We start from the raw sequence: 27,639 nt of genomic DNA on the forward strand, positions 1-27,639 counted from the left end.
TAGTTAACCATTTACTGCTCAATAATTCCTGGGAGCAGGGGACAGGCAGTGTGGTCCGGGAGCCCCCAATTAAAAAGCTGTTTCAGAGACGTCTGTGCTGTATATAGTTAACCATTTACTGCTCAATAATCCCTGGGAGCAGGGGACAGGCAGTGTGGCCTCGCAGCACCCAATGAAAAAGCTGTTTGGGAGACCTCTGTGCTGTATACAGTTAACCATTTACTTCCCAATAATCCCTGGCAGCAGGGGAAAGGCAGTGTGGCTTCAAGAGCCCGCAATTAAATGGCTGTTTCAGAGACCTCTGTGCTGTACGTATTTAACCATTTACTGCTCAATAATCCCTGGGAGCAGGGGTCAGGCAATGAGGCCTCGGGAGCTCCCAGTTAAAAAGGTGTTTCAGATACTCTGTGCTGTATAGTTAACCATTTACTGCTCAATAATCCCTGGGAGTAGGGGACAGGCAGTGTGGACTCGGGAGCCCCCAATTAAAAAGCTGTTTCAGAGACCTCTGTGCCTGTATAAAGTTAACCATTTACTGCTCAATAAACCCTGGGAGCAGGGGACAGGCAGTGTGGTCCGGGAACCCACAATTAAAAAGCTGCATCAGAGTCCTCTGTGCTGTATATAGTTAACCATTTACTGCTCAATAATCCCTGGGAGCAGTGGACAGACAGTGTGGCTTCGGGAGTCCCCAATTAAAAAGCTGTTTCAGAGACCTCTGTGCTGTATGTAGTTAACCAATTACTGCTCAATAATCCCTGGGAGCAGGGGTAGGCTGTTTGGCCTTGGGAGTCCCCAATTAAAATGCTGTTTCAGAGACCTTTGTGCTGTATATAGTTAACCAATTACTGCTCAATAATCCCTGGAAGCAGGGGGAAGGCAGTTTGGCCTCGGGAGCCCCCAAGTAAATAGCTGTTTCAGAGACCTCTATGCTCTATATAGTTAACCGTGTACTTCCCAATAATCCCTGGGAGCAGGAGACAGGTAGTTTGGCCTCGGGTGCCCCCAATTAAAAAGCTGTTTCAGAGACCTCTATGCTGTACGTAGTTAACCAATTACTTCCCAATAATCCCTGGGAGCAGGGGACAGGCAGTGTGGCCTCGGGAGCCCCCAGTTAAAAAGGTGTTTCAGATACTCTGTGCTGTATATAGTTAACCATCTACTGCTCAATAATCGATGGGAGCAGGGGACAGGCAGTGTGGCCTCGGGAGCCCCAATTAAAAAGCTGTTTCAGAGACTTCTGTGCCTGAATATAGTTAACCATTTACTGCTCAATAATCCCTAGGAGCAGGGGACAGGCAGTGTGGCCTCGGGAGCCCCCAATTAAAAAGCTGTTTCAGAGACCTCTGTGCTGTATATAATTAACCATTTACTTCTCAATAATCCCTGGGAGCAGGGGACAGGCAGTGTGGCTCCGGGAGCCCCCAATTAAAATGCTGTTTCAGAGACCTCTGTGCCTGTATATAGTTAACCATTTACTGCTCAATAATCCCTGGGAGAAGGGGACAGGCAGTGTGGCTCCGGGAGCCCCCAATTAAAAAGCTGTTTCAGAGACCTCTGTGCTGTATATAGTGAACCATTTACTGCTCAATAATCCCTGGGAGCAGGGGACAGGCAGTGTGGCCTCGGGAGCCCCCAATTAAAAAGCTGTTTCAGAGAGCTCTGTGCTGTATATAATTAACCATTTACTGCTCAATTATCCCTGGGCGGAGGGGACAGGCAATGTGGCCTCGGGAGCCCCCAATTAAAAAGCTGTTTCAGAAACCTCTGTGCTGTATGTAATTAACCATTTACTTCTTGTAGCGCACAATGACTTACGAGAGAGACGAGTAGAGATGAAGTCGATGAGGCTTTATTAAGCGAGACTTGTCCCCAGCAGTTCAGCAACTAATGGAGCGGCGGGGAGAAGCTCGTGTCCTTATACTCCCCCTTCAGGGCGGAGCCAGGAGTCAACAGCCAACCAGGACCCGGGATCTGTCAGCCAATAGCATCACGGCTTCACCGTCCCACATGACCCCTAATACATACTACCACATTCACCCCTTGTTAAAAATGAACCCGGCGGGGTGGTGGTTCGCATGGTGGTAGGGGTTTACAAGGCTGGTCCTGGGAGGAAAATTTTGGGCATATCATTACAGTTTTAGCCCTACACTGGGCTATGTACAAGGTTTGTGAAACTATTTCCAATATTAGTAAGTGAAAATGTTTTTGTTACAGTCCAACAACATTCTTGGTGTCACGCCGATGCCACGAGTCGAGCGGGCGGTCTGGTCTTCCTCGTCGATCGCCTCAGCCCCGGTGGTGGTGCAGGTGCTTGTTCCAGCGTTGTCGTCTCCGGGAGCTTTACGGTGTTTGTTCCTGTTTCACTCCTAGGCGGACACGGGAGGAGGACCGATCCTCCCGGGAAGGGGGCGGTCGCGGGGTGCGCCGGTGGCAGGGAGGGGGTGATTGGTGTCGAGGGGGTGTGCGTGTTGCCGGCGGGCACCAGGTCCCGCAGGGAGACCGTGTCCTGTCAGCCGTCGGGGTACGCCACGTAGGCGTACTGCGGTTTCGCGTGGAGGAGGTGAACCCTCTCGACCAACGGGTCCGACTTGTGAGCCCGCACATGTTTCTGGAGCAAGATGGGTCCTGGGGCCGCCAGCCAGGTCGGCAGCGACGTTCCAGAGGAGGACCTCCTAGGGAAGACAAGGAGGCGCTCATGGGGCGTTTGGTTAGTGGTGGTACACAGCAGCGACCGGATGGAGTGGAGAGCGTCCGGGAGGACCTCCTGCCACCGGGAAACGGGGAGATCCTTGGACCGTAGGGCCAGTAGGACGGTCTTCCAGACCGTGCCGTTCTCCCTCTCTACTTGCCCGTTCCCCCGGGAGTTGTAGCTGGTCGTCCTGCTCGAGGCTATGCCCTTGCTGAGCAGGAACTGGCGCAGCTCGTCACTCATGAAGGAGGACCCCCTGTCGCTATGGATATATGCGGGGCAACCGAACAGTGTGAATATGGTGCCAAGGGCTTTAATGACTGTGGCCGCTGTCATGTCGGGGCAGGGGATGGCGAAGGGGAAACGGGAGTACTCGTCCACCACGTTCAGGAAGTATGCGTTGCGGTCGGTGGAGGGGAGGGGCCCTTTGAAATCCAGACTGAGGCGTTCAAAGGGACGGGAAGCCTTGATCAGGTGCGCTCTATCCGGCCTGAAAAAGTGCGGTTTGCACTCTGCGCAGATGTGGCAGTTCCTGGTGACTGTACGGACCTCCTCCACAGAGTAGGGGAGGTTGCGGGACTTGATGAAATGGTAGAACCGAGTGACCCCCGGGTGGCAGTGGTCCTCATGGAGGGCTTGGAGACGGTCTATTTGTGCGTTGGCACATGTGCCGCGGGATAGGGCGTCGGACGGCTCGTTCAGCTTTCCGGGACGGTACAAGATCTCGTAGTTGAAGGTGGAGAGCTCGATCCTCCACCTTAAGATCTTGTCATTTTTAATTTTGCCCCGCTGTGCACTATCGAACATGAAAGCTACCGACCGTTGGTCAGTGAGGAGAGTGAATCTCCTGCCGGCCAGGTAATGCCTCCAATGTCGCACAGCTTCCACTATGGCCTGGGCCTCCTTTTCCACTGAGGAGTGGCGGATTTCTGAGGCGTGGAGGGTTCGGGAGAAAAAGGCCACGGGTCTGCCCGCTTGGTTAAGGGTGGCCGCCAGAGCTACGTCGGAGGCGTCGCTCTCGACCTGGAAGGGGAGGGACTCGTCGATGGCGTGCATCGTGGCCTTTGCGATATCCGCTTTGATGCGGCTGAAGGCCTGGCGAGCCTCTGTCTACAGAGGGAAGGTAGTGGCCTGTATTAGGGGGCGGGCCTTGTCTGCATACTGGGGGACCCACTGGGCGTAATATGAAAAGAACCCCAGGCAACGTTTCAGGGCTTTGGAGCAGTGGGGAAGGGGAAATTCCATGAGGGGGCGCATGGGGTCGGGGCCTATTATCCCATTGCGCACTACGTATCCCAGGATGGCTAGCCGGTTTGTGCTAAAAACGTACTTTTCCTCGTTGTATGTGAGGTTCAAGGCTTTAGCGGTCTGGAGGAATTTTGGAGGTTGGCGTCGTGGTCCTGCTGATCGTGGCCGCAGATGGTTACGTTGTTGAGATACGGGAACGTGGCCTGCAACCCGTGTTGATCAACCATTCGGTCCATCTCCCGTTGGAAGACCGAGACCCCGTTCGTGACACTAAATGGGACCCTTAGGAAGTGGTATAGACGCCCGTCTGCCTCGAAGACTGTGTACTTGCGGTCACCTGGGCGGATGGGGAGCTGGTGGTAGGCGGACTTGAGGTCCACGGTGGAGAAAACCTTATACTGGGCAATCCGATTTACCATGTCAGATATGCGGGGGAGAGGGTACGCATCTCGCTGTGTGTACCTGTTGATGGTCTGGCTATAGTCTATGACCATCCTTTGCTTTTCCCCGGTCTTTACGACTACCACCTGGGCTCTCCAGGGACTATTGCTGGCCTGGATTATGCCTTCCTTCAGCAACCGCTGGACTTCAGACCGAATAAATATCCGGTCCTGGGCGCTGTACCGTCTGCTCCTAGTGGCGACGGGTTTGCAATCCGGGGTGAGGTTTGCAAACAAGGACGGCGGTTCAACCTTGATAGTTGCGAGGCCGCAGATAGTGAGTGGGGGTATTGGGCCGCCGAATTGGAACGTTAGGTTCTGCTGGTTCCACTGGAAATCTAATCCCAGTAATGTGGGCGCGCAGAGTTGGGGAAGGACGGAGAGCCTGTAGTTTTTAAACTCCCTCCCTTGCACCGTGAGGTTCGCGATGCAGAACCCTTTAATCTGTACGGAGTGGGATCCTGCAGCTAGGGAAATCTTTTGCGTACTGGGATGGATGGTCAGAAAACAGCGTCTTACCGTGTCGGGGTGAATGAAACTTTCGGTGCTCGTGGAGTCGATCAGGCATGATGTCTCTTGTCCGTTGATCAGCACCGTTGTTGTCGTCGTCTGGAGCGTCCGGGGCCGTGATTGATCCAGTGTCACCGAAGCCAGTCATGGTCGAAGTGTCTCAGCGTCTTCTTCGGACCCCGTGGAGCCGTCGATGCTGGGGTCCATTGTTGTCATCCAAGATGGCGGCGTCCATGAATCGCACTCGGCCGGGGGTGGACAAAATGGCCGCCCCCATGGATCGCACGTGGCTGGGGAGTCACAAGATGGCAGCGCCCATCCTCCCCTCGTGGTGCCCGGGACCCAAAATGGCGGCGCCCGCGGGTCGCACATGGGGTGCTGGCGGGGGGGGGGGGGGGGTTGGGGAGCGTTTGGGATGCGCTGGGCTCGTTCTTCTCCGGGGATTGCAGCGACCCCCCGGGACCGGCACACAGCCGCGTAATGGCCCTTCTTGCCGCAGCTTTTGCAAATAGCTGCACGGGCCGGGCAGCGCTGCCGGGGGTGTTTCGCTTGCCCGCAGAAATAGCAGCGGGCCCCCCGGGATGATCTGGCGCTTTAACCGCGCAAGCCTGTGAGGGAGGGGGGTGGTTTGTTGCGACGGGGGTCCACGGAGCCCAAGGGGATGCCGCGCGGTCGGGGCCGTAGGCGCGGGCGTTTTGTGAGGCCACATCTAGGGAAGCTGCAAGGGCCCGTGCCTCTGAGAGTCCTAGCGACTCTCTTTCTAAAAGTCTTTGTCGGATTTGGGGAGGGTTCATACCTGCCACAAACGCATCGCAAATTAACATGTCCTAGTGTTCGATCGCGTTCACCAGCGGGCAGCTGCAGCCCCATCCCAGAATTAGCAGCGCGGCGTAGAATTCCTCTAACAATTCTCCGGGACTTTGCCGTCTCGTTGCGAGTTGGTAGCGCGCGTAGACCTGGTTCACGGGGCGAATGTAGATGCTCTTCAGTGCTGCGAGCGCCGTCTGGAAATCCTCTGCGTCTTCTATGAGAGGGTAAATCTCCGTGCTTACCCTCGAGTGCAGGACCTGTAGTTTCTGGTCTTCTGTGATCCGGCCGGTGGCCGTTCGGAGGTATGCTTCGAAACAAGTCTGCCAGTGTTTAAAAACTGCTGCCGAGTTCGCTGCGTGGGGGCTGATCCGCAGGCATTCCGGGACGATCCGGAGATCCATAGTCCTTTAAGCTCGCTTAATAAATTGTAGCGCACAATGACTTACGAGAGAGAAGAGTAGTGATGAAGTCGATTCAGGCTTTATTAAGCGAGACTTGACCCCAGCAGTTCAGCAACATAATGAAGCGGCGGAGAGAAGCTTGGGTTCTTATACTCCGCCTTCAGGGCGGAGCTAGGGGTCAACAGCCAACCAGGACCCGGGATCTGTCAGCCAACAGCATCACGGCTTCACAGTCCCACATGACCCCTAATACACACGACCACACTTCTCAATAATCCCTGGGAGCAGGGGACAGACAGTGTGGCCTCGGGAGCCCCAATTAAAAAGCTGTTTCAGAGACCTCTGTGCTGTATATAGTTAACCATTTACTGCTCAATAATCCCTGGGAGCAGGGGACAGGCAGTGTGGTCCGGGAGCCCCCAATTAAAAAGCTGTTTCAGTGACCTCTGTGCTGTATATAGTTAACCATTTACTGCTCAATAATCCCTGGGAGCAGGGGACAGGTAGTGTGGCCTCCAATTAAAAAGCTGTTTCAGAGACCTCTGTGCTGTATGTAGTTAACCAGTTACTTGTCAATAATCCCTGGGAGCAGGGGACAGACAGTGTGGCCTCGGGGCCCCCAATTAAAAAGCTGTTTCAGAGACCTCTGTGCTGTATATAGTTAACCATTTACTGCTCAATAATCCCTGGGAGCAGGGGACAGGTAGTGTGGCCTCCAATTAAAAAGCTGTTTCAGAGACCTCTGTGCTGTATGTAGTTAACCAGTTACTTGTCAATAATCCCTGGGAGCAGGGGACAGACAGTGTGGCCTCGGGGCCCCCAATTAAAAAGGTGTTTCAGTGACCTCTGTGCAGTATATAGTTAACCATTTACTGCTCAATAATCCCTGGGAGCAGGGGTCAGGCAGTGTGGCCTCGGGAGCCCCCAATTAAAAAGCTGTTTCAGAGACCTCTGTGCCTGTATATAGTTAACCATTTACTGCTCAATAATCCCTGAGAGTAGGGGACAGGCAGTGTGGTCTCGGGAGCCCCCAATTAAAAAGCTGTTTCAGAGACTTCTGTGCTGTATAAAATTAACCATTCACTGCTCAATAATCCCAGGGAGCAGGGGTCAGGCAGTGTGGCCTCCGGAGCCCCCAATTAAAAAGCTGTGTCAGAGACCTCTGTGCCTGTATATTGTTAACCATTTACTGCTCAATAATCCCTGGGAGCAGGGGACAGGCAGTGTGACTCCGGGATACCCCAATTAAAAAGCTGTTTCAGAGACCTCTGTGCTGTATACAGTTAACCATTTACTGCTCAATAATCCCTGGGAGCAGGGGACAGGCAGTGTGGCCTCGGGAGCCCCCAATTAAAAAGCTGTTTCAGAGACCTCTGTGCTGTATACAGTTAACCATTTACTGCTCAATAATCCCTGGGAGCAGGGGACAGGCAGTGTGGCCTCGGGAGCCCCCAATTAAAAAGCTGTGTCAGAGACCTCTGTGCTGTATATAGTTAACCATTTACTGCTCAATAATCCCTGGGAGCAGGGGACAGGCAGTGTGGTCCGGGAGCCCCCAATTAAAAAGCTGTTTCAGTGACCTCTGTGCTGTATATAGTTAACCATTTACTGCTCAATAATCCCTGGGAGCAGGGGACAGGCAGTGTGGCCTCGGGAGCTCCCAATTAAGAAGCTGTTTCAGAGACCTCTGTGCTGTATATAGTTAACCATTTACTGCTCAATAATCCCTGGGAGCAGGGGACAGGCAGTTTGGCCTCGGGAGCTCCCAATTAAAAAGCTGTTTCAGAGACCTCTGTGCTGTATATAGTTAACCATTTACTGCTCAATAATCCCTGGGAGCAGGGGACAGGCAGTGTGGCCTTGGGAGCCCCCAATTAAAAAACTGTTTCAGAGGCCTCTGTGCTGTATATAATTAACCATTTACTTCTCAATAATCCCTGGGAGGAGCGGCCGGATTGCAGAAGATCCTCTGGAGCAGCGGCAAGGAAGGGAAGCTCGAAGCAAGATGGCGTCGGAAGGTGGCCGCTTGTTATGGGGCCCGGAGCAACAAGAGTTCCTACAGCGCTGTGTGGAAGAGCTGAAGAAGGAGCTGAAGAAGGAGCTGTTGGCCCCGATATTACAGGTGATTGAAGGGCTAAAGGAGGAGCAGAGGACCCAGGAGCTGGAGCTTCGGGTCGTGAAGGCAAAGACTGCTGAAAACGAAGATGAAATACAGGGCCTGGTGGTGAAGACAGAGACGCACGAGGCACAGCACAAAACGTGTGTGGAGAGGTTGGAAGCACTGGAGAATAATTCGAGGAGGAAGAATGTAAGAGTCCTGGGTCTTCCCGAAGGCGCAGAGGGGGCGGACGTCGGGGCATATGTAAGCACGATGCTTCCCTCGCTAATGGGATCGGAGGCCCCGACGGGCCCCTTGGAGGTGGAGGGAGCTTATCGAGTTCTGGCGCGAAGACCAAAGGGTGGAGAAATACCTCGAGCTATAGTGGTGAGGTTTCACCGCTACAACGACAGAGAGACGGTCCCAAGATGGGCCAAGAAAACTCGGAGCTGTAGGTGGGAGAATGCGGTGATCCGCGTATACCAGGATTGGAGTGCGGAGGTGGCGAGAAGGAGGGCAAGTTTCAATCGGGCTAAGGCGGTGCTTCACAAAAAGGTTCAATTTGGAATGCTGCAACCGGCGAGACTGTGGGTCACATACCAAGGGAAGCACCACTCCTTTGAGACGGCAGAAGAGGCGTGGACATTCATAGTGGACGAGAAGCTGGAATAGTCTGGCGAGAGAAAGAGCTTCTGGGATAAAGTGGTGGGGTGACTATGTGGGACGAGGAGGGGGAAGGGGGGGGATGATTTTTCAATTTGTTAATTCTTCGACCCTGTAACTTTTCTTTCTTCCCCTCGTTGGGGGGGGGGGTGGGGGGGGAGTATGAGGAACTGTGGGCGCCGTGGGAAGGAAAGGGGAAGGAGAAGGGAAATGCGCCAGTAGGGGCGGGGCCGAGTGGGAAACGCTGGCTTTGTTCCCGCGCTATGGTAATTGTGGTGGGAACAGGGACGCAGGAAGGAGGGGGCCTCGCACAGTGAGGGGCCGAGGACAAGGGGGGAAGCCGAGGTCAGCCAGAGTTCGCTGACTTCTGGGAGCAACATGGGGGGTGCAACTGCGCTAGAGGGGGATCTAGCGGAGGGGGGGTAACTGCGTTGCTGCTGCTAAGGAGAAGGGAGAGCTGTTATGGGATGGGGTGGTCGAGGTGGGGGGGCACCGTCGGGGGGATATACAGGTACGTGGGAACCGGGTGAGGAGCTGGGTTAAAAAAGGGGATGGCTAGTCGACAAGGGGGGGGGGGTAAAGAGCTCCCCAACCCGGCTGATCACGTGGAACGTGAGAGGGCTGAACGGGCCGATTAAAAGGGCACGGGTACTCGCACACCTAAAGAAATTAAAGGCAGATGTGGTTATGTTGCAGGAGACACATTTGAAACTGATAGACCAGGTCAGACTACGTAAAGGATGGGTGGGACAGGTCTTTCATTCGGGTTTAGATGCGAAGAACAGGGGGGTGGCTATCTTAGTGGGGAAACGGGTACTGTTTGAGGCAAAGACCATAGTGGCGGATAGTGGGGGTAGATACGTGATGGTGAGTGGCAGATTGCAAGGGGAGGCGGTGGTTCTGGTGAACGTATACGCCCCGAACTGGGATGATGCAAATTTTATGAGGCGTATGTTGGGACGTATCCCGGACCTGGAGGCGGGAAAGTTGGTAATGGGGGAGATTTCAATACGGTGCTTGATCCAGGGCTGGACCGATCGAGGTCCAGGACCGGGAGGAGGCCGGCAGCGGCCAGGGTGCTCAAGGACTTCATGGAGCAGATGGGAGGGGTAGACCCCTGGAGATTTAGTAGGCCTAGGAGTAAGGAGTTCTCATTTTTCTCCCATGTTCACAAGGTATCTTCACGGATAGACTTTTTTGTCTTGGGAAGGGCACTGATTCCGAAGGTGACAGGGATGGAGTATACGGCCATAGCCATTTCGGACCACGCTCCACATTGGGTACACCTGGAGGTAGGAGAGGAAAAAGAACAGCACCCACTCTGGAGAATGGATATGGGCTTATTGGCGGATGAGGGGGTATGTCTAAGGGCGAGGGGGTGCATCGAAAGGTACTTGGAGCTTAACGACAATGGAGAGGTTCAGGTGGGAGTGGTCTGGGAGGCGTTGAAGGCGGTGGTCAGAGGGGAACTGATATCCATAAGGGCACATAAAGGGAAGCAAGAGGGTAAAGAAAGGGAGCGATTGTTGAGAGAACTTCTGAGGGTGGACAGGCAATATGCAGAGGCACCGGAGGAGGGACTGTACAGGGAAAGACAAAGGTTACATGTGGAATTTGACCTGCTGACCACGGGTAAGGCAGAGGCACAGTGGAGGAGGGCACAGGGTGTACAGTATGAGTATGGAGAGAAGGCGAGTCGGCTACTGGCCCACCAATTGAGGAAGAGGGGAGCGGCGAGGGAGATAGGTGGGGTGAGAGATGAGGAGGGAGAGATGGAACGGGGAGCGGAGAGAGTGAACGGGGTGTTCAAGGCATTCTATGAGAGGTTATATAAGGCTCAGCCCTCGGAAGGGAAGGAGGGAATGATGTGTTTCCTGGATCAGCTGGAATTCCCGAAGGTGGAGGAGCAGGAGAGGGTGGGACTGGGAGCACAGATTGAGATGGAGGAGGTGGTAAAGGGGATTGGGAGCATGCAGGCGGGGAAGGCCCCGGGACCGGATGGGTTCCCGGTGGAATTTTATAGGAAATATATGGACCTACTGGCCCCGCTTTTGACGAGAACCTTTAATGAGGCCAAGGAAAGGGGGAAGTTGCCCCCGACTATGTCGGAGGCGACGATATCGCTCCTTTTGAAGAAGGAAAAAGACCCGCTGCAGTGTGGGTCCTACAGGCCCATTTCCCTTTTGAACGTAGATGCTAAGCTCCTGGCCAAGGTGATGGCGACGAGGATAGAGGATTGTGTCCCGGGGGTGGTCCACGAGGATCAAACTGGGTTCGTTAAGGGGAGACAGCTGAACACGAACATACGGAGGCTGCTAGGGGTGATGATGATGCCCCCACCAGAGGGGGAGGCGGAGATAGTGGTGGCGATGGACGCCGAGAAAGCATTCGACAGAGTGAAGTGGGACTGTCTGTGGGAAGTATTGAGGAGATTTGGCTTTGGAGAAGGGTTTATTGGATGGGTACAGCTGCTCTCTAGGGCCCCGGTGGCAAGTTTGGTCACGAACAGGCAGAGATCTGACTACTTCCGTCTTTATAGAGGGACGAGGCAGGGGTGTCCCCTGTCTCCGTTACTGTTTGCATTGGCAATTGAGCCCCTGGCCATAGCACTGAGGGGCTCCAGGAAGTGGAGGGGAGTGCTCAGGGGAGGAGAAGAACACCGGGTATCTTTGTATGCAGATGGTTTATTGCTGTATGTTGCGGACCCGGTGGAGGGGATGCCTGAGATAATGCAGACGCTTGGGGAGTTTGGGGAATTCTCAGGGTACAAATTGAATACGGGGAAGAGTGAGTTGTTTGTGGTGCATCCGGGGGAGCAGAGCGGGGGAATAGATGATTTACCGCTGAGGAAGGTAACAAGAGATTTCCGGTACTTAGGGATTCAGATAGCCAGGAGTTGGGGAACCTTACATAGGCTTAATCTAACACGATTGGTGGAACAGATGGAGGAGGATTTTAAGCGATGGGACATGGTGCCCCTGTCACTGGTGGGTAGGGTGCAGGCGGTTAAAATGGTAGCCCTCCCGAGATTTCTTTTTGTGTTTCAGTGCCTCCCGGTGATGGTCACGAAGGCCTTTTTCAAGAAAATCGAGAAAAGTGTCATGAGTTTTGTGTGGGCTGGGAAGACCCTGAGAGTGAGGAGGGGGTTTTTGGAGCATAGCAGGGATAGGGGGGGGGGACTGGCACTACCGAGCCTAAGTGAATACTACTGGGCCGCCAATATCTCAATGGTGTGTAAGTGGATGGGAGAAGGGGAGGGAGCGGCGTGGAAGAGATTGGAGACGGCGTCCTGCAAAGGAACCAGCCTACAAGCTATGGCGACGGCGCCGTTGCCGTTCTCCCCGAAGAAATACACCACAAGTCCAGTGGTGGTGGCAACACTGAAAATTTGGGGGCAGTGGAGACGGCACAGGGGAAGGACGGGAGCCTCGGTGCGGTCCCCGATAAGAAATAACCATAGGTTTGTCCCGGGGAAAATAGACGGGGGATTTGGAGCATGGCAGAGAGCTGGGGTTGGACAACTGAGGGATCTGTTCCTGGACGGGACGTTTGCGAGTCTGGGAGCGCTGACGGAAAAATATGGGTTGCCCCAAGGGAATGAATTTCGATACATGCAACTGAGGGCTTTTGCGAGGCAACAGGTGAGGAAATTTCTGCAGCTCCCGACGCAGGAGATTCAGGATAGAGTGATCTCAGAGACATGGGTGGGGGATGGTAGGGTGTCAGATATATACAGGGAAATGAGAGATGAGGGGGAGATAATGGTGGATGAGCTGAAGGGGAAATGGGAAGAAGAGCTGGGGGAAGAGATTGAAGAGGGGCTGTGGGCAGATGCCCTACGTAGGGTAAACTCATCGTCCTCGTGCGCCAGGCTAAGCCTGATACAATTCAAGGTTTTGCACAGGGCGCATATGACCGGAGCAAGGCTCAGTAAATTTTTCGGGGTAGAGGATAGGTGTGGGAGATGCTCGAGAAGCCCAGCGAACCACACCCACATGTTCTGGTTATGTCCGGCACTGCAGGGGTTCTGGGTGGGGGTGGCGAATGTGCTTTCGAAGGTGGTGGGGGTCCGGGTCGAGCCAAGCTGGGGGTTGGCTATATTTGGGGTTGCAGAAGAGCCGGGAGTGCAGGAGGCGAGAGAGGCTGATGTTTTGGCCTTTGCGTCCCTAGTAGCCCGGCGCAGGATATTGTTAATGTGGAAGGAAGCCAAGCCCCCGGGGGTGGAGACCTGGATAAATGACATGGCAGGGTTTATAAAGCTGGAGCGGATAAAGTTTGCACTAAGGGGTTCGGCTCAAGGGTTCACCAGGCGGTGGCAACCGTTCATTGACTACCTCGCAGAACGATAGAGGAAATGGGAAGGTAACAGCAGCAACCCAGGGGGGAGGGGAGGGGGAAGGCTCGAGCGGGTCCTCAGGGGTGTTTATGTATAGATATTTATACTTGGTTATGTATATTGGATTGTTTGATTTTATTATTTGGGAGAGTTATTATTTTTATTATGGCAGTTGCCATTTAGTATATATCATATCTACTGATTTGTTAAAAAACGGTCGCTGTTATTTACATTGTTTTGTTGCTGTAAAAAGGGAAAAACCTTTGTACTGTTTTTGGCCGGAAAATTTGAATAAGATATATATATATTTTTTAAATCCCTGGGAGCAGGGGACAGGCAGCGTGGCCTCAGGCGCCCCCAGTTTAAAAGCAGTTTCAGTGACCTCTGTGCTGTATATAGTTAACCATTTACTGCTCAATAATCCCTGGGAGCAGGGGACAGGCAGTGTGGCTCCGGGAGCCCCCAATTAAAAAGCAGTTTCAGTGACCTCTGTGCTGTATATAGTTAACCATTTACTGCTCAATAATCCCTGGGAGCAGGGGACAGGCAGTGTGGCCTCGGGAGCCGCCAATTAAAAAGCTGTTTCAGAGACCTCTGTGCTGTATATAGTTAACCATTTACTGCTCAATAATCCCTGGGAGCAGGGGACAGGCAGTGTGGCTCCGGGAGCCCCCAATTAAAAAGCAGTTTCAGTGACCTCTGTGCTGTATATAGTTAACCATTTACTGCTCAATAATCCCTGGGAGCAGGGGACAGGCAGTGTGGCCTCGGGAGCCGCCAATTAAAAAGCTGTTTCAGAGACCTCTGTGCTGTATATAGGTAACCATTTACTGCTCAATAATCCCTGGGAGCAGGGGACAGGTAGTGTGGCTCCGGGAGCCCCCAATTAAAAAGCTGTTTCAGATACTCTGTGCTGTATATAGTTAACCATTTACTGCTCAATAATCCCTGGGAGCAGGGGACAGGCAGTGTGGCTCCGGGAGCCCCCAATTAAAAAGCTGTTTCAGATACACTGTGCTGTATATACTTAACCATTTACTGCTCAATAATCCCTGGGAGCAGGGGACAGGCAGTGTGGCCTCGGGAGCCGCCAATTAAAAAGCTGTTTCAGAGACCTCTGTGCTGTATATAGTTAACCATTTACTGCTCAATAATCCTTGGGAGCAGGGGACAGGCAGTGTGGCTCCGGGAGCCCCCAATTAAAAAGCAGTTTCAGTGACCTCTGTGCTGTATATAGTTAACCATTTACTGCTCAATAATCCCTGGGAGCAGGGGACAGGCAGTGTGGCCTCGGGAGCCGCCAATTAAAAAGCTGTTTCAGAGACCTCTGTGCTGTATATAGGTAACCATTTACTGCTCAATAATCCCTGGGAGCAGGGGACAGGCAGTGTGGCTCCGGGAGCCCCCAATTAAAAAGCTGTTTCAGATACTCTGTGCTGTATATAGTTAACCATTTACTGCTCAATAATCCCTGGGAGCAGGGGACAGGCAGTGTGGCTCCGGGAGCCCCCAATTAAAAAGCTGTTTCAGATACTCTGTGCTGTATATACTTAACCATTTACTGCTCAATAATCCCTGGGAGCAGGGGACAGGCAGCGTGCCCTCAGGCGCCCCCAATTAAAAAGCAGTTTCAGTGACCTCTGTGCTGTATATAGTTAACCATTTACTGCTCAATAATCCCTGGGAGCAGGGGACAGGCAGTGTGGCTCCTGGAGCCCACAATTAAAAAGCTGTTTCAGAGACCTCTGCGCTGTATATAGTTAACCATTTACTGCTCAATAATCCCTGGGAGCAGGGGACAGGCAGTGTGGCCTCGGGAGCCCCCAATTAAAAAGCAGTTTCAGAGACCTCTGTGCCTGTATAGAGTTAACCATTTACTGCTCAATAATCCCTGGGAGCAGGGAACAGGCAGTGTGGCCTCAGGCGCCCCCAATTAAAAAGCTGTTTCAGTGAAATCTGTGCTGTATATAGTTAACCATTTACTGCTCAATAATCCCTGGGATCAGGGGACAGGCAGTGTGGCCTCGGGAGCCCCCAATTAAAAAGCTGTTTCAGAGACCTCTGTGCCTGTATATAGTTAACCATTTACTGCTCAATAATCCCTGGGAGCAGGGGACAGGCAGTGTGGCCTCAGGCGCCCCCAATTAAAAAGCTGTTTCAGAGACCTCTGTGCCTGAATATAGTTAACCATTTACTGCTCAATAATCCCTGGGAGCAGGGGACAGGCAGTGTGGCTGCGGGAGCCCCCAATTAAAAAGCTGTTTCAGAGACCTCTGTGCTGTATATAGTTAACCATTTACTGCTCAATAATCCCTGGGAGCAGGGGACAGGCAGTGTGGCCTCGGGAGCCCCCAATTAAAAAGCTGTTTCAGAGACGTCTGTGCTGTATATAGTGAACCATTTACTGCTCAATAATCCCTGGGAGCAGGGGACAGGCAGTGTGGCCTCGGGAGCCCCCAATTAAAATGCTGTGTCAGAGACCTCTGTGCTGTATATAGTTAACCATTTACTGCTCAATAATCCCAGGGAGCAGGGGACAGGCAGTGCGATCCGGGAGCCCCCAATTAAAAAGCTGTTTCAGAGGCCTCTGTGCTGTATATAGTTAACCATTTACTGCTCAATAGTCCCAGGGAGCAGGGGACAGGCAGTGTGGTCCGGGAGCCCCCAATTAAAACGCTGTTTCAGTGACCTCTGTGCTGTATATAGTTAACCATTTACTGCTCAATAATCCCTGGGTGCAGGCGACAGGCAGTGTGGCCTCGGGAGCCCCAATTAAAAAGCTGTTTCAGAGACCTCTGTGCTGTATATAGTTAACCATTTACTGCTCAATAATCCCTGGGAGCAGGGGACAGGCAGTGTGGCTCGGGGAGCCCCCAATTAAAAAGCTGTTTCAGAGACCTCTGTGCTGTATATAGTTAACCATTTACTGCTCAATAATCCCTGGGAGCAGGGCACAGGCAGTGTGGCTCCGGGAGCCCCCAATTAAAAAGCTGTTTCAGTGACTTCTGTGCTGTATATAGTTAACCATTAACTGCTCAATAATCCCTGGGAGCAGGGTACAGGCAGTGTGGCCTCAGGCGCCCCCAATTAAAAAGCTGTTTCAGTGACCTCTGTGCTGTATATAGTTAACCATTTACTGCTCAATAATCCCTGGGAGCAGGGGACAGGCAGTGTGGCTCCGGGAGCCCACAATTAAGAAGCTGTTTCAGAGACCTCTGTGCTGTATATAGTTAACCATTTACTGCTCAATAATCCCTGGGAGCAGGGGACAGGCAGTGTGGTCCGGGAGCCCCCAATTAAAAAGCTGTTTCAGTGACCTCTGTGCTGTATATAGTTAACCATTTACTGCTCAATAATCCCTGGGAGCAGGGGACAGGGAGTGTGTTCAGGGAGCCCCAATTAAAAAGCTGTTTCGGAGACCTCTGTGCTGTATATAGTTAACCATTTACTGCTCAATAATCCCTGGGAGCAAGGGGACAGGCAGTGTGGTTCGGGAGCCCCCAATTAAAAAGCTGTTTCAGTGACCTCTGTGCTGTATATAGTTAACCATTTACTGCTCAATAATCAATGGGAGCAGGGGACAGGCAGTGTGGCCTCGGGAGCCCCCAATTAAAAAGCTGTTTCAGAGACCTCTGTGCTGTATATTGTTAACCATTTACTGCTCAATAATCCCTGGGAGCAGGGGACAGGCAGTGTGGCCTCGGGAGCCCCCAATTAAAAAGCTGTTTCGGAGACCTCTGTGCTGTATATTGTTAACCATTTACTGCTCAATAATCCCTGGGAGCAGGGGACAGGCAGTGTGGTCAGGGAGCCCCAATTAAAAAGCTGTTTCAGAGACCTCTGTGCTGTATATAGTTAACCATTTACTGCTCAATAATCCCTGGGAGCAGGGGACAGGCAGTGTGGTCAGGGAGCCCCAATTAAAAAGCAGTTTCAGACACCTCTGTGTGGTGGTATGTATTAGGGGTATTGCGGTACCCTGTGATGTCGAGTGGCTATTGGTGGATAGACACTGTGTCCCGAGTGGATCAGCTGCCTACTGGCTCCACCCAGTAAGGCGGAGTATAAGAGCCCGGGGTTCTCCCAGCAGCCGCATTCTGTAACTGTGCTGCTGGGGAACAAGTCTGCGTAATAAAGCCATCGATCGACTCCTTCTCTTCTCGTCTCGTGAGTGATTGATTGTGCTGCAATTTATTACGCAGACTGAAAGGACATGGAGCTCCGACTCACTCCGGAGTGTCTGCGAATCAGCCCCCACGCGGCAGACTCAGCGGGCACTTTTAAACACTGGCTAGCGTGGTTCGAAGGATACCTCCGAACGGCCCCTGGCATAGTTACAGAAGACCAGAAACTGCAGGTCCTGCCAGTGTGAGCCCGGAAATCTACACTCTCATAGAGGACGCGGACGATTCCCCGACGGCGATCGCCATGCTGAGAGGAATCTACGTCAGCCCCGTCAACCAGGTCTACACACGCCACCAGCTCGCGACGAGACGGCAAATCCCCGGGGAATCGCTGGACGAATTCTACAGTGCGCTGTTAATACTGGGGAGAAACTGCAACTGCCCATCGGTTTCGGCTAACGAACATACAGAGCTGCTGGTCTGAGATGCGTTCGTGGCAGGTATGCTTTCGTCCCAAATTCGCCAGCGCTTGCTGGAAAAAGACACACTAGGCCTCAAAGAGCACGGGCCCTCGCGGCCTCGTTCGATGTGGCATCGCAGAACTCCCGTGCCTACGCCGCCGACCGCGCGGCAGCCCCCCCCCCCACAGGCCTGCGCTGCCAGAGCAGCAGATCACCCAGGGGGGCCCCGCTGCTACTTTTGTGGGCAAGGGAAACACCCCCGAATGTGCTGCCCGGCCCGCTCGGCCCCCTGTAAATGGTGCGGCAAATAGGGGCACTTTTTAGCAGTGTTCCAGGCCCGGGAGGTAGCCGCTATCTCCGGGGGAGAACCCCAAACTCAACCCCCCCCCACCTCCCAGCAATCCATGTGCGGCCAACCGGCGCCGCCATCTTGGGTCCCGGACTCCATGCGGGAGGGATGGGCGCCGCCATTTTGTGCTCCTCTGGCAACGTGCGATCCATGGGCGGCGCCACCTTGTCCACCCCCGACCGTGTGCGACCCGTGGAAGCCGCCATCTTGGCTGACGGCTAAGGACCCCGGGATGGACGGCCCCACGGGGCCTGAAGAAAACGCCCCAATGCAGCAACTGCGACTGGCTTCTGTGACCCTGGGCCAGTCGCGGCCCCGAAGGCTCCAAACAGCAACAACAACAGTATTTATAAACGGGTACGAGACCTGCCTGATCGACTCTGGGAGCACGGAGAGTTTTATACATCCCGATACGGTAAGACGCTGTTTTGATCCACCCGAGTAATCAAAAAAATGTTCTGGTGGCAGGGTCCCATTCCATAGAGATCAAAGCGTTCTACATCGTGAACCTCACGGTGCAGGGGTGGGAGTTCAAGAACTACCAGCTTTACGTCCTCCCCCACCTCTGCGCTGCCTCACTCCTGGGGTTGGATTTTCAGTGTAACCTCCAGAGTTTAACGTTTAAATTCGGCGGCCCTATACCCCCACTCACTATCTGCGGCCTCGCGACCCTCAAGGTCGACCCACCGTCCCTGTTTGCGAACCTCACCCCGGATTGCAAACCCGTCGCCACTAGGAGCAGACGGTACAGCGCCCAGGACAGGACATTTATCCGGTCAGAGGCCCAGCGGCTGCTGAGGGAAGACATAATCCAGGCCAGCAATAGTCCCTGGAGAGCCCAGGTGGTAGTTGTAAAGACCGGGGAGAAGCAGAGGATGGTCGTAGACTATAGTCAAACCATCAACAGGTACACACAGCTGGATGCGTACCCTCTCCCCCGCATATCCGACATGGTCAATCGGATTGCACAGTACAAGGTCTTTTCCACGGCGGACCTTAAGTCCGCCTACCACCAGCTATCCATCCGCTCGAGCGACCGCAAATACACTGCTTTTGAAGCGGATGGGCGGCTCTATCACTTTTTAAGGGCTCTATTCGGAGTCACTAACAGGGTCTCGGTCTTCCAACGGGAGATGGACCGAATGGTTGACCGGGATGGTTTGCGGGCCACGTTCCCGTACCTCGACAACATCATCATCTGCGGCCACGACCAGCAGGACTACGACGCCAACCTCCGCAAATTCCTCCAGACCGCAAACGCCCAGAATCTCACATACAACAGGGAGAAACACCAGGTGTTAGATTTGGAGGTAGTTGAGCACTTTGGGGACAGTGACCATAATTCGGTGACGTTTACGTTAGTGATGGAAATGGATAAGTATACCCCGCAGGGCAAGAGTTATAGCTGGGGAAGCGCAATTATGATGCCATTAGACATGACTTGGGGGGGATAAGGTGGAGAAGTAGGCTGCAAGTGTTGGGCACACTGGATATGTGGAGCTTGTTCAAGGAACAGCTACTGCGTGTTCTTGATAAGTACGTACAGGTCAGGCAGGGAGGAAGGCGTCGAGCGAGGGAACCGTGGTTTACCAAAGAAGTGGAATCTCTTGTTAAGAGGAAGAAGGAGGCCTATGTGAAGATGAGGTGTGAAGTTTCAGTTGGGGCGATGGATAGTTACAAGGTAGCGAGGAAGGATCTAAAGAGAGAGCTAAGACGAGCAAGGAGGGGACATGAGAAGTATTTGGCGTGGTAGGATCAAGGGAAACCCAAAAGCTTTCTATAGGTATGTCAGGAATAAAAGAATGACTAGGGTAAGAGTAGGGCCAGTCAAGGACAGGGATGGGAAGTTGTGTGTGGAATCTGAAGAGATAGGAGCGATACTAAATGAATATTTTTCGTCAGTATTCACTCAGGAAAAAGATAATGTTGTGGAGGAGAATGCTGAGACCCAGGCTATTAGAATAGATGGCATTGAGGTACGTAGGGAAGAGGTGTTGGCAATTCTGGACAGGCTGAAAATAGATAAGTCCCCGGGACCTGATGGGATTTATCCTAGGATTCTCTGGGAGGCCAGGGAAGAGATTGCTGGACCTTTGGCTTTGATTTTTATGTCATCATTGGCTACAGGAATAGTGCCAGAGGACTGGAGGATAGCAAAAGTGGTCCCTTTGTTCAAGAAGGGGAGTAGAGACAACCCCGGCAACTATAGACCGGTGAGCCTCACGTCTGTTGTGGGTAAAGTCTTGGAGGGGATTATAAGAGACAAGATTTATAATCATCTAGATAGGAATAATATGATTAGGGATAGTCAGCATGGCTTTGTGAAGGGTAGGTCATGCCTAACAAACCTTATCGAGTTCTTTGAGAAGGTGACTGAACTGGTACACGAGGGTAGAGCAGCTGATGTGGATTTCAGTAAAGCGTTTGATAAGGTTCCCCACGGTAGGCTATTGCATAAAATATGGAGGCTGGGGATTGAGGGTGATTTAGAGATGTGGATCAGAAATTGGCTAGCTGAAAGAAGACAGAGGGTGGTGGTTGATGGGAAATGTTCAGAATGGAATTCAGTTACAAGTGGCGTACCACAAGGATGAGTTCTGGGGCCGTTGCTGTTTGTCATTTTTATAAATGACCTAGAGGAAGGCGCAGAAGGGTGGGTGAGTAAATTTGCAGACGATACTAAAGTCGGTGGTGTTGTCGATAGTGTGGAAGGATGTAGCAGGTTACAGAGGGACATAGATAAGCTGCAGAGCTGGGCTGAGAGGTGGCAAATGGAGTTTAATGTGGAGAAGTGTGAGGTGATTCACTTTGGAAGGAATAACAGGAATGCGGAATATTTGGCTAATGGTAAAGTTCTTGAAAGTGTGGATGAGCAGAGGGATCTAGGTGTCCATGTACATAGATCCCTGAAAGTTGCCACCCAGGTTGATAGGGTTGTGAAGAAGGCCTATGGTGTGTTGGCCTTTATTGGTAGAGGGATTGAGTTCCGGAGTCATGAGGCATTTGCAGCTGCACAAAACTCTGGTACGGCCGCATTTGGAGTATTGCGTACAGTTCTGGTCACCGCATTATAGGAAGGACGTAGAGGCTTTGGAGCGGGTGCAGAGGAGATTTACCAGGATGTTGCCTGGTATGGAGGGAAAATCTTATGAGGAAAGGCTGATGGACTTGAGGTTGTTTTCGTTAGAGAGAAGAAGGTTAAGAGGAGACTTAATAGAGGCATACAAAATAATCAGGGGGTTAGATAGGGTGGACAGTGAGAGCCTTCTCCCGCGGATGGAAATGGCTGGCACGAGGGGACATAGCCTTAAACTGAGGGGTAATAGATATAGGACAGAGGTCAGAGGTAGGTTCTTTACGCAAAGAGTGGTGAGGCCGTGGAATGCCCTACCTGCTACAGTAGTGAACTCGCCAACATTGAGGGCATTTAAAAGTTTATTGGATCAGCATATGGATGATACTGGCATAGTGTAGGTTAGATGGCTTTTGTTTTTTGATTTCCCATGTCGGTGCAACATCGTGGGCCGAAGGGCCTGTACTGCGCTGTATCGTTCTATGTTCTATGTTCTAAATGCGTGTTTAGCCCCGACCGTCTAGTCATCCTCGGCAATGTAGTGCGAAATGGAGTGATAGGCCCAGACCCCGAATGCATGCGCCCCCTCATGGAGTTCCCCCTCCCCCACTGCTCCAAGGCCCTGAAACACTGCCTGGGCTTTTTCTCTTGTTACGCCCAGTGGGTCCCCAACTACGCGGACAAGGCCCGTCCGCTAATTTAGTCCACGGTCTTTCCCCTGTCGGCAGAGGCCCGCCAGGCCTTCAGCCGCATCAAAGCGGATATCGCAAAGGCCACGATGCACGCCATCGACGAGTCCCTCCCCTTCCAGGTCGAGAGCGATGTAACCAGCACCTTGTTATATCAGTTTGACAGGACCATCCACAGTCTGGTGTCAGGATCCAGGCCGTGCTGAAGGAAGCGACACCGTTCTGTAACCAGCTCCTTGTTGTATCAGATATGACAGGACCATCCACAGCCTGGTGTCAGACTCCAGGCCGTGCTGAAGGAGGTGACACCGTTCTGTAACCAGCTCCTTGTTATATCAGATTTGACAGGACCATCCACAGCCTGGTGTCAGGCTCCAGGCCGTGCTGAAGGAGGTGACACCGTTCTGTAACCAGCTCCTTGTTATATCAGATTTGACAGGACCATCCACAGCCTGGTGTCAGGCTCCAGGCCGTGCTGAAGGAGGCGACACCGTTCTGTAACCAGCTCCTTGTTATATCAGATTTGACAGGACCATCCACGGCCTGGTGTCAGGCTCCAGGCCGTGCTGAAGGAGGCGACACCGTTCTGTAACCAGCACCTTGTTATATCAGATTTGACAGGACCATCCACAGCCTGGTGTCAGGCTCCAGGCCGTGCTGAAGGAGGCGACACGGTTCTGTAACCAGCTCCTTGTTATATCAGATTTGACTGGACCATCCACAGCCTGGTGTCAGGCTCCAGGCCGTGCTGAAGGAGGCGACACTGTTCTGTAACCAGAACCTTGTTATATCAGATTTGACAGGACCATCCACAGCCTGGTGTCAGGCTCCAGGCCGTGCTGAAGGAGGCGACATGGTTCTGTAACCAGCTCCTTGTTATATCAGATTTGACAGGACCATCCACAGCCTGGTGTCAGGCTCCAGGCCGTGCTGAAGGAGGCGACACGGTTCTGTAACCAGCTCCTTGTTATATCAGATTTGACTGGACCATCCACAGCCTGGTGTCAGGCTCCAGGCCGTGCTGAAGGAGGCGACACTGTTCTGTAACCAGCTCCTTGTTATATCAGATTTGACAGGACCATCCACAGCCTGGTTTCAGGCTCCAGGCCGTGCTGAAGGAGGCGACACCGTTCTGTAACCAGCTCCTTGTTATATCAGATTTGACAGGACCATCCACAGCCTGGTGTCAGGCTCCAGGCCGTGCTGAAGGAGGCGACACCGTTCTGTAACCAGCACCTTGTTATATCAGATTTGGCAGGACCATCCACAGCCTGGTGTCAGGCTCCAGGCCGTGCTGAAGGAGGCGACACCGTTCTGTAACCAGCTCCTTGTTATATCAGATTTGACTGGACCATCCACAGCCTGGTGTCAGGCTCCAGGCCGTGCTGAAGGAGGCGACACCGTTCTGTAACCAGCTCCTTGTTGTATCAAATTTGCCCCCCGGCAAAAATTATTTCCCCCCCCCAATTTTATACCCCCCTCAAATTGCCCCCCCGTTATTTTTTTTTTCTACAAATATTCCCCCCCAAATATTTTCAACCCTATTATACTCCCCTCCCCCCCACACATTCTTCCCCAAAAATATCCCCCCTGGATAAAATACTTAATCCTCGGGTCAGGTTGGTTGTTTACACATTTTATTGCCAATGTAGATACAGAGCTGGGGGGGGGGGGGGGGGGTCCGTTCGCCCCCTTACAAAACCCTGACCCACATGGGGAGAGTTTAAATGAAATGAAGGTGCAAATCCACTATTTAATTTATTAAACACACCAGACCCCTCCTGCTCCCCACTTCTCCTTAATCCCTTCCTGAGGCTGCGTTCCCTCCTGCCCCTTAATCACCTGAGGCTACGTTCCCTCCTGCCCCACCTCCTTAATCCCTTCCTGAGGGGGTGTTCCCTCCTGCCCCACCTCCTTAATCACCTGAGGCTGCGCTCCCTCCTGCTCCCACACTCCACCTCCTTAATCACCTGAGGCTGCGCTCCCTCCTGCTCCCACACTCCACCTCCTTAATCACCTGAGGCTGCGCTCCCTCCTGCTCCCACACTCCACCTCCTTAATCACCTGAGGCTGCGCTCCCTCCTGCTCCCACACTCCACCTCCTTAATCACCTGAGGCTGCGCTCCCTCCTGCTCCCACACTCCACCTCCTTAATCACCTGAGGCTGCGCTCCCTCCTGCTCCCACACTCCACCTCCTTAATCACCTGAGGCTGCGCTCCCTCCTGCTCCCACACTCCACCTCCTTAATCACCTGAGGCTGCGCTCCCTCCTGCTCCCACACTCCACCTCCTTAATCACCTGAGGCTGCGCTCCCTCCTGCTCCCACACTCCACCTCCTTAATCACCTGAGGCTGCGCTCCCTCCTGCTCCCACACTCCACCTCCTTAATCACCTGAGGCTGCGCTCCCTCCTGCTCCCACACTCCACCTCCTTAATCACCTGAGGCTGCGCTCCCTCCTGCTCCCACACTCCACCTCCTTAATCACCTGAGGCTGCGCTCCCTCCTGTTCCCACACTCCACCTCCTTAATCACCTGAGGCTGCGCTCCCTCCTGTTCCCACACTCCACCTCCTTAATCACCTGAGGCTGCGCTCCCTCCTGCTCCCACACTCCACCTCCTTAATCACCTGAGGCTGCGCTCCCTCCTGCTCCCACACTCCACCTCCTTAATCACCTGAGGCTGCGCTCCCTCCTGCTCCCACACTCCACCTCCTTAATCACCTGAGGCTGCGCTCCCTCCTGCTCCCACACTCCACCTCCTTAATCACCTGAGGCTGCGCTCCCTCCTGCTCCCACACTCCACCTCCTTAATCACCTGAGGCTGCGCTCCCTCCTGTTCCCACACTCCACCTCCTTAATCACCTGAGGCTGCGCTCCCTCCTGCTCCCACACTCCACCTCCTTAATCACCTGAGGCTGCGCTCCCTCCTGCTCCCACACTCCACCTCCTTAATCACCTGAGGCTGCGCTCCCTCCTGCTCCCACACTCCACCTCCTTAATCACCTGAGGCTGCGCTCCCTCCTGCTCCCACACTCCACCTCCTTAATCACCTGAGGCTGCGCTCCCTCCTGCTCCCACACTCCACCTCCTTAATCACCTGAGGCTGCGCTCCCTCCTGCTCCCACACTCCACCTCCTTAATCACCTGAGGCTGCGCTCCCTCCTGTTCCCACACTCCACCTCCTTAATCACCTGAGGCTGCGCTCCCTCCTGTTCCCACACTCCACCTCCTTAATCACCTGAGGCTGCGCTCCCTCCTGTTCCCACACTCCACCTCCTTAATCACCTGAGGCTGCGCTCCCTCCTGTTCCCACACTCCACCTCCTTAATCACCTGAGGCTGCGCTCCCTCCTGTTCCCACACTCCACCTCCTTAATCACCTGAGGCTGCGCTCCCTCCTGTTCCCACACAACATCTTGTTCACTGGAATAACTCACCCAACCCTCAGTGTGAAAATGTCACCGGTCTCCCACTCCCCCCAGAGACACGGACTCCTGCCTCTCCCCCCCACCCCCGCCCCCCCAGAGACACTGAGACTCCTGCACCCCCCCCCCCGCCCCCCAGAGACACTGAGACTCCTGCACCCCCCCCCCCGCCCCCCAGAGACACTGAGACTCCTGCACCCCCCCCCCCACCCCCCCGCTTCCAAAAAAACAAAAGAGCCCAACACTTGAGTAGCCATCAGAATAATGAAACCCCAATAATGACACACAAAGACACATTGACATTTATTCTGTTTCTCTCAGGTTCGAACTCCTGTCTGAGGATTCCTCGCCGAGGAAGGATTCTCTTTGCGTCGTCCAAGCTTCAAAATCAACTCTCCTCGGGAAGAGAAAGCTGGAAATTGATTACAGCAAAGCATTATTGAAATAATAAAGGCACAGCAACATCCTGGGACTGCCCCCAATCTGTTTTATAAAACCCATTTTATAAACACGGCCGAACGCTGCAACAGTTTAGTTGTTTCAAAAAAATATATTTTTATTGATAACAATAACAAAAGCAATAACAACATAACCATCAACATAGTAAAGGAGATATTTCCCACCCAACCCCTTCTGTACATCCCTTAACCATATTGCACTTTCCCCCCCCCTTCAGAGTGCTGCTTCTGCCGACACTTTAATTCGCCCCCAGAAAGTCGACGAACGGCTGCGTCCTCCGAGAGAACCCCAGCATTGACCCCCTCAAGGCAAACTTTATTTTCTCCAGCTTGAGGAACCCAGCCATGTCACTGAGCCAAGTCTCCACGCTCGGGGGCTCCGAGTGCCTCCACATTAAAAGGATCTGTCTCCGGGCTACCAGGGAGGCAAAGGCCAGAACGTCGGCCTATTTCACTCCCTGTACTCCGGGATCTTCTGACACTCCAAAGATCGCCACCTCCGGACTCGGCACCGCCCGGGTGTCGAGCACCTTGGACATTGCTCGAGCAAAACCCTCTAAGCTTCGGGCATGCCCAAAACATGTGGACGTGGTTTGCTGGGCTTCTCGCACATCTATCGTCTACCCCGAAAAACTTGCTCATCCTCGCCACCTTCATGTGTGCCCGGTGTACCACCTTAAACTGTACTAGGCTGAGCCTGGCACATGATGAGGAGGAATTAACCCTGCGGGCGTCCACCCACAGACCCGCCTCTAACTCCCCACCTAACTCCTCCCACTTGCCCTTCAGTTCCTCCACCGGGGTCTCCTCCGCCTCCAACAAATCCTGATAGATATCCGACACTTTCCCCTCCCCCACTCTCCCTGCTCACTCCAGGACTGGTATTTACCCTCTCCCCCTCTGTCTTCCCCCCCCCACCCTCTTCCCCCTCTGTCTTCCCCCTCTGTCCCCCCTCCCCCCCTCAGACTCCCCCTACCCTGCAAGTTTCCCCAATCTCCCTGCATATTTCAGCTTCTAATTCCTGTTGACTGTTTGGGTACAATCCCAATGAGGTCACCATCCCATCCTTGGTTCCACCCACAAAACATCGCTGGATGATTCCTCGGTTATTTCATCTCTTGACTGCTGCCGTGACGCTCCCCTTAATGAAAAACGCAACTCCCCTTTCCTGCACCTCTGTCCCTCCTGGAGCACCTGTACCTATCGTGTCTATCCAGCTCTCTGCCATTGCTGAGGACTGCGACCCTTTCAGCCGCTCTGCTTTACAATTACAACACTGAGGGAGCACCCGATACCCAATTACAACACTGAGGGAGCACCCAATACCCAATTACAACACTGAGGGAGCACCCGATACCCAATTACAACACTGACGGAGCACCCGATACCCAATTACAACACTGACGGAGCACCCGATACCCAATTACAACACTGAGGGAGCACCCGATACCCAATTACAACACTGTGGGAGCACCCGATACCCAATTACAACACTGACGGAGCACCCGATACCCAATTACAACACAGAGGGAGCACCCGATACCCAATTACAACACTGAGGGAGCACCCGATACCCAATTACAACACTGACGGAGCACCCAATACCCAATTACAACACTGAGGGAGCAACGGATACCCAATTACAACACTGACGGAGCACCCGATACCCAATTACAACACTGAGGGAGCACTCAATACCCAATTACAACACTGAGGGAGCACCCGATACCCAATTACAACACTGAGGGAGCACCCAATACCCAATTACAACACTGAGGGAGCACCCGATACCCAATTACAACACTTAGGGAGCACCCAATACCCAATTACAACACTGAGGGAGCACCCGTTACCCAATTACA

At 53.3% G+C, this 27,639-nt stretch overlaps 1 long non-coding RNA gene across 2 annotated transcripts in view; it reads left to right on the top strand.

Moving 5' to 3' along the window:
- Positions 1-25,788, top strand: part of LOC140405758 (uncharacterized) — a 297,688-nt gene extending 271,900 nt beyond the window's left edge. For both annotated transcript variants that reach the window (XR_011938741.1, XR_011938740.1), the window contains exon 4: positions 25,641-25,788. This is a non-coding gene — a long non-coding RNA (uncharacterized lncRNA). The remainder of the gene's footprint in view (positions 1-25,640) is intronic.
- Positions 25,789-27,639: the final 1,851 nt, after the last annotated feature.

Source organism: Scyliorhinus torazame, unplaced genomic scaffold (genome assembly GCF_047496885.1).
Source record: "Scyliorhinus torazame isolate Kashiwa2021f unplaced genomic scaffold, sScyTor2.1 scaffold_197, whole genome shotgun sequence".
Classification (NCBI taxonomy): Eukaryota; Metazoa; Chordata; class Chondrichthyes; order Carcharhiniformes; family Scyliorhinidae; genus Scyliorhinus; species Scyliorhinus torazame.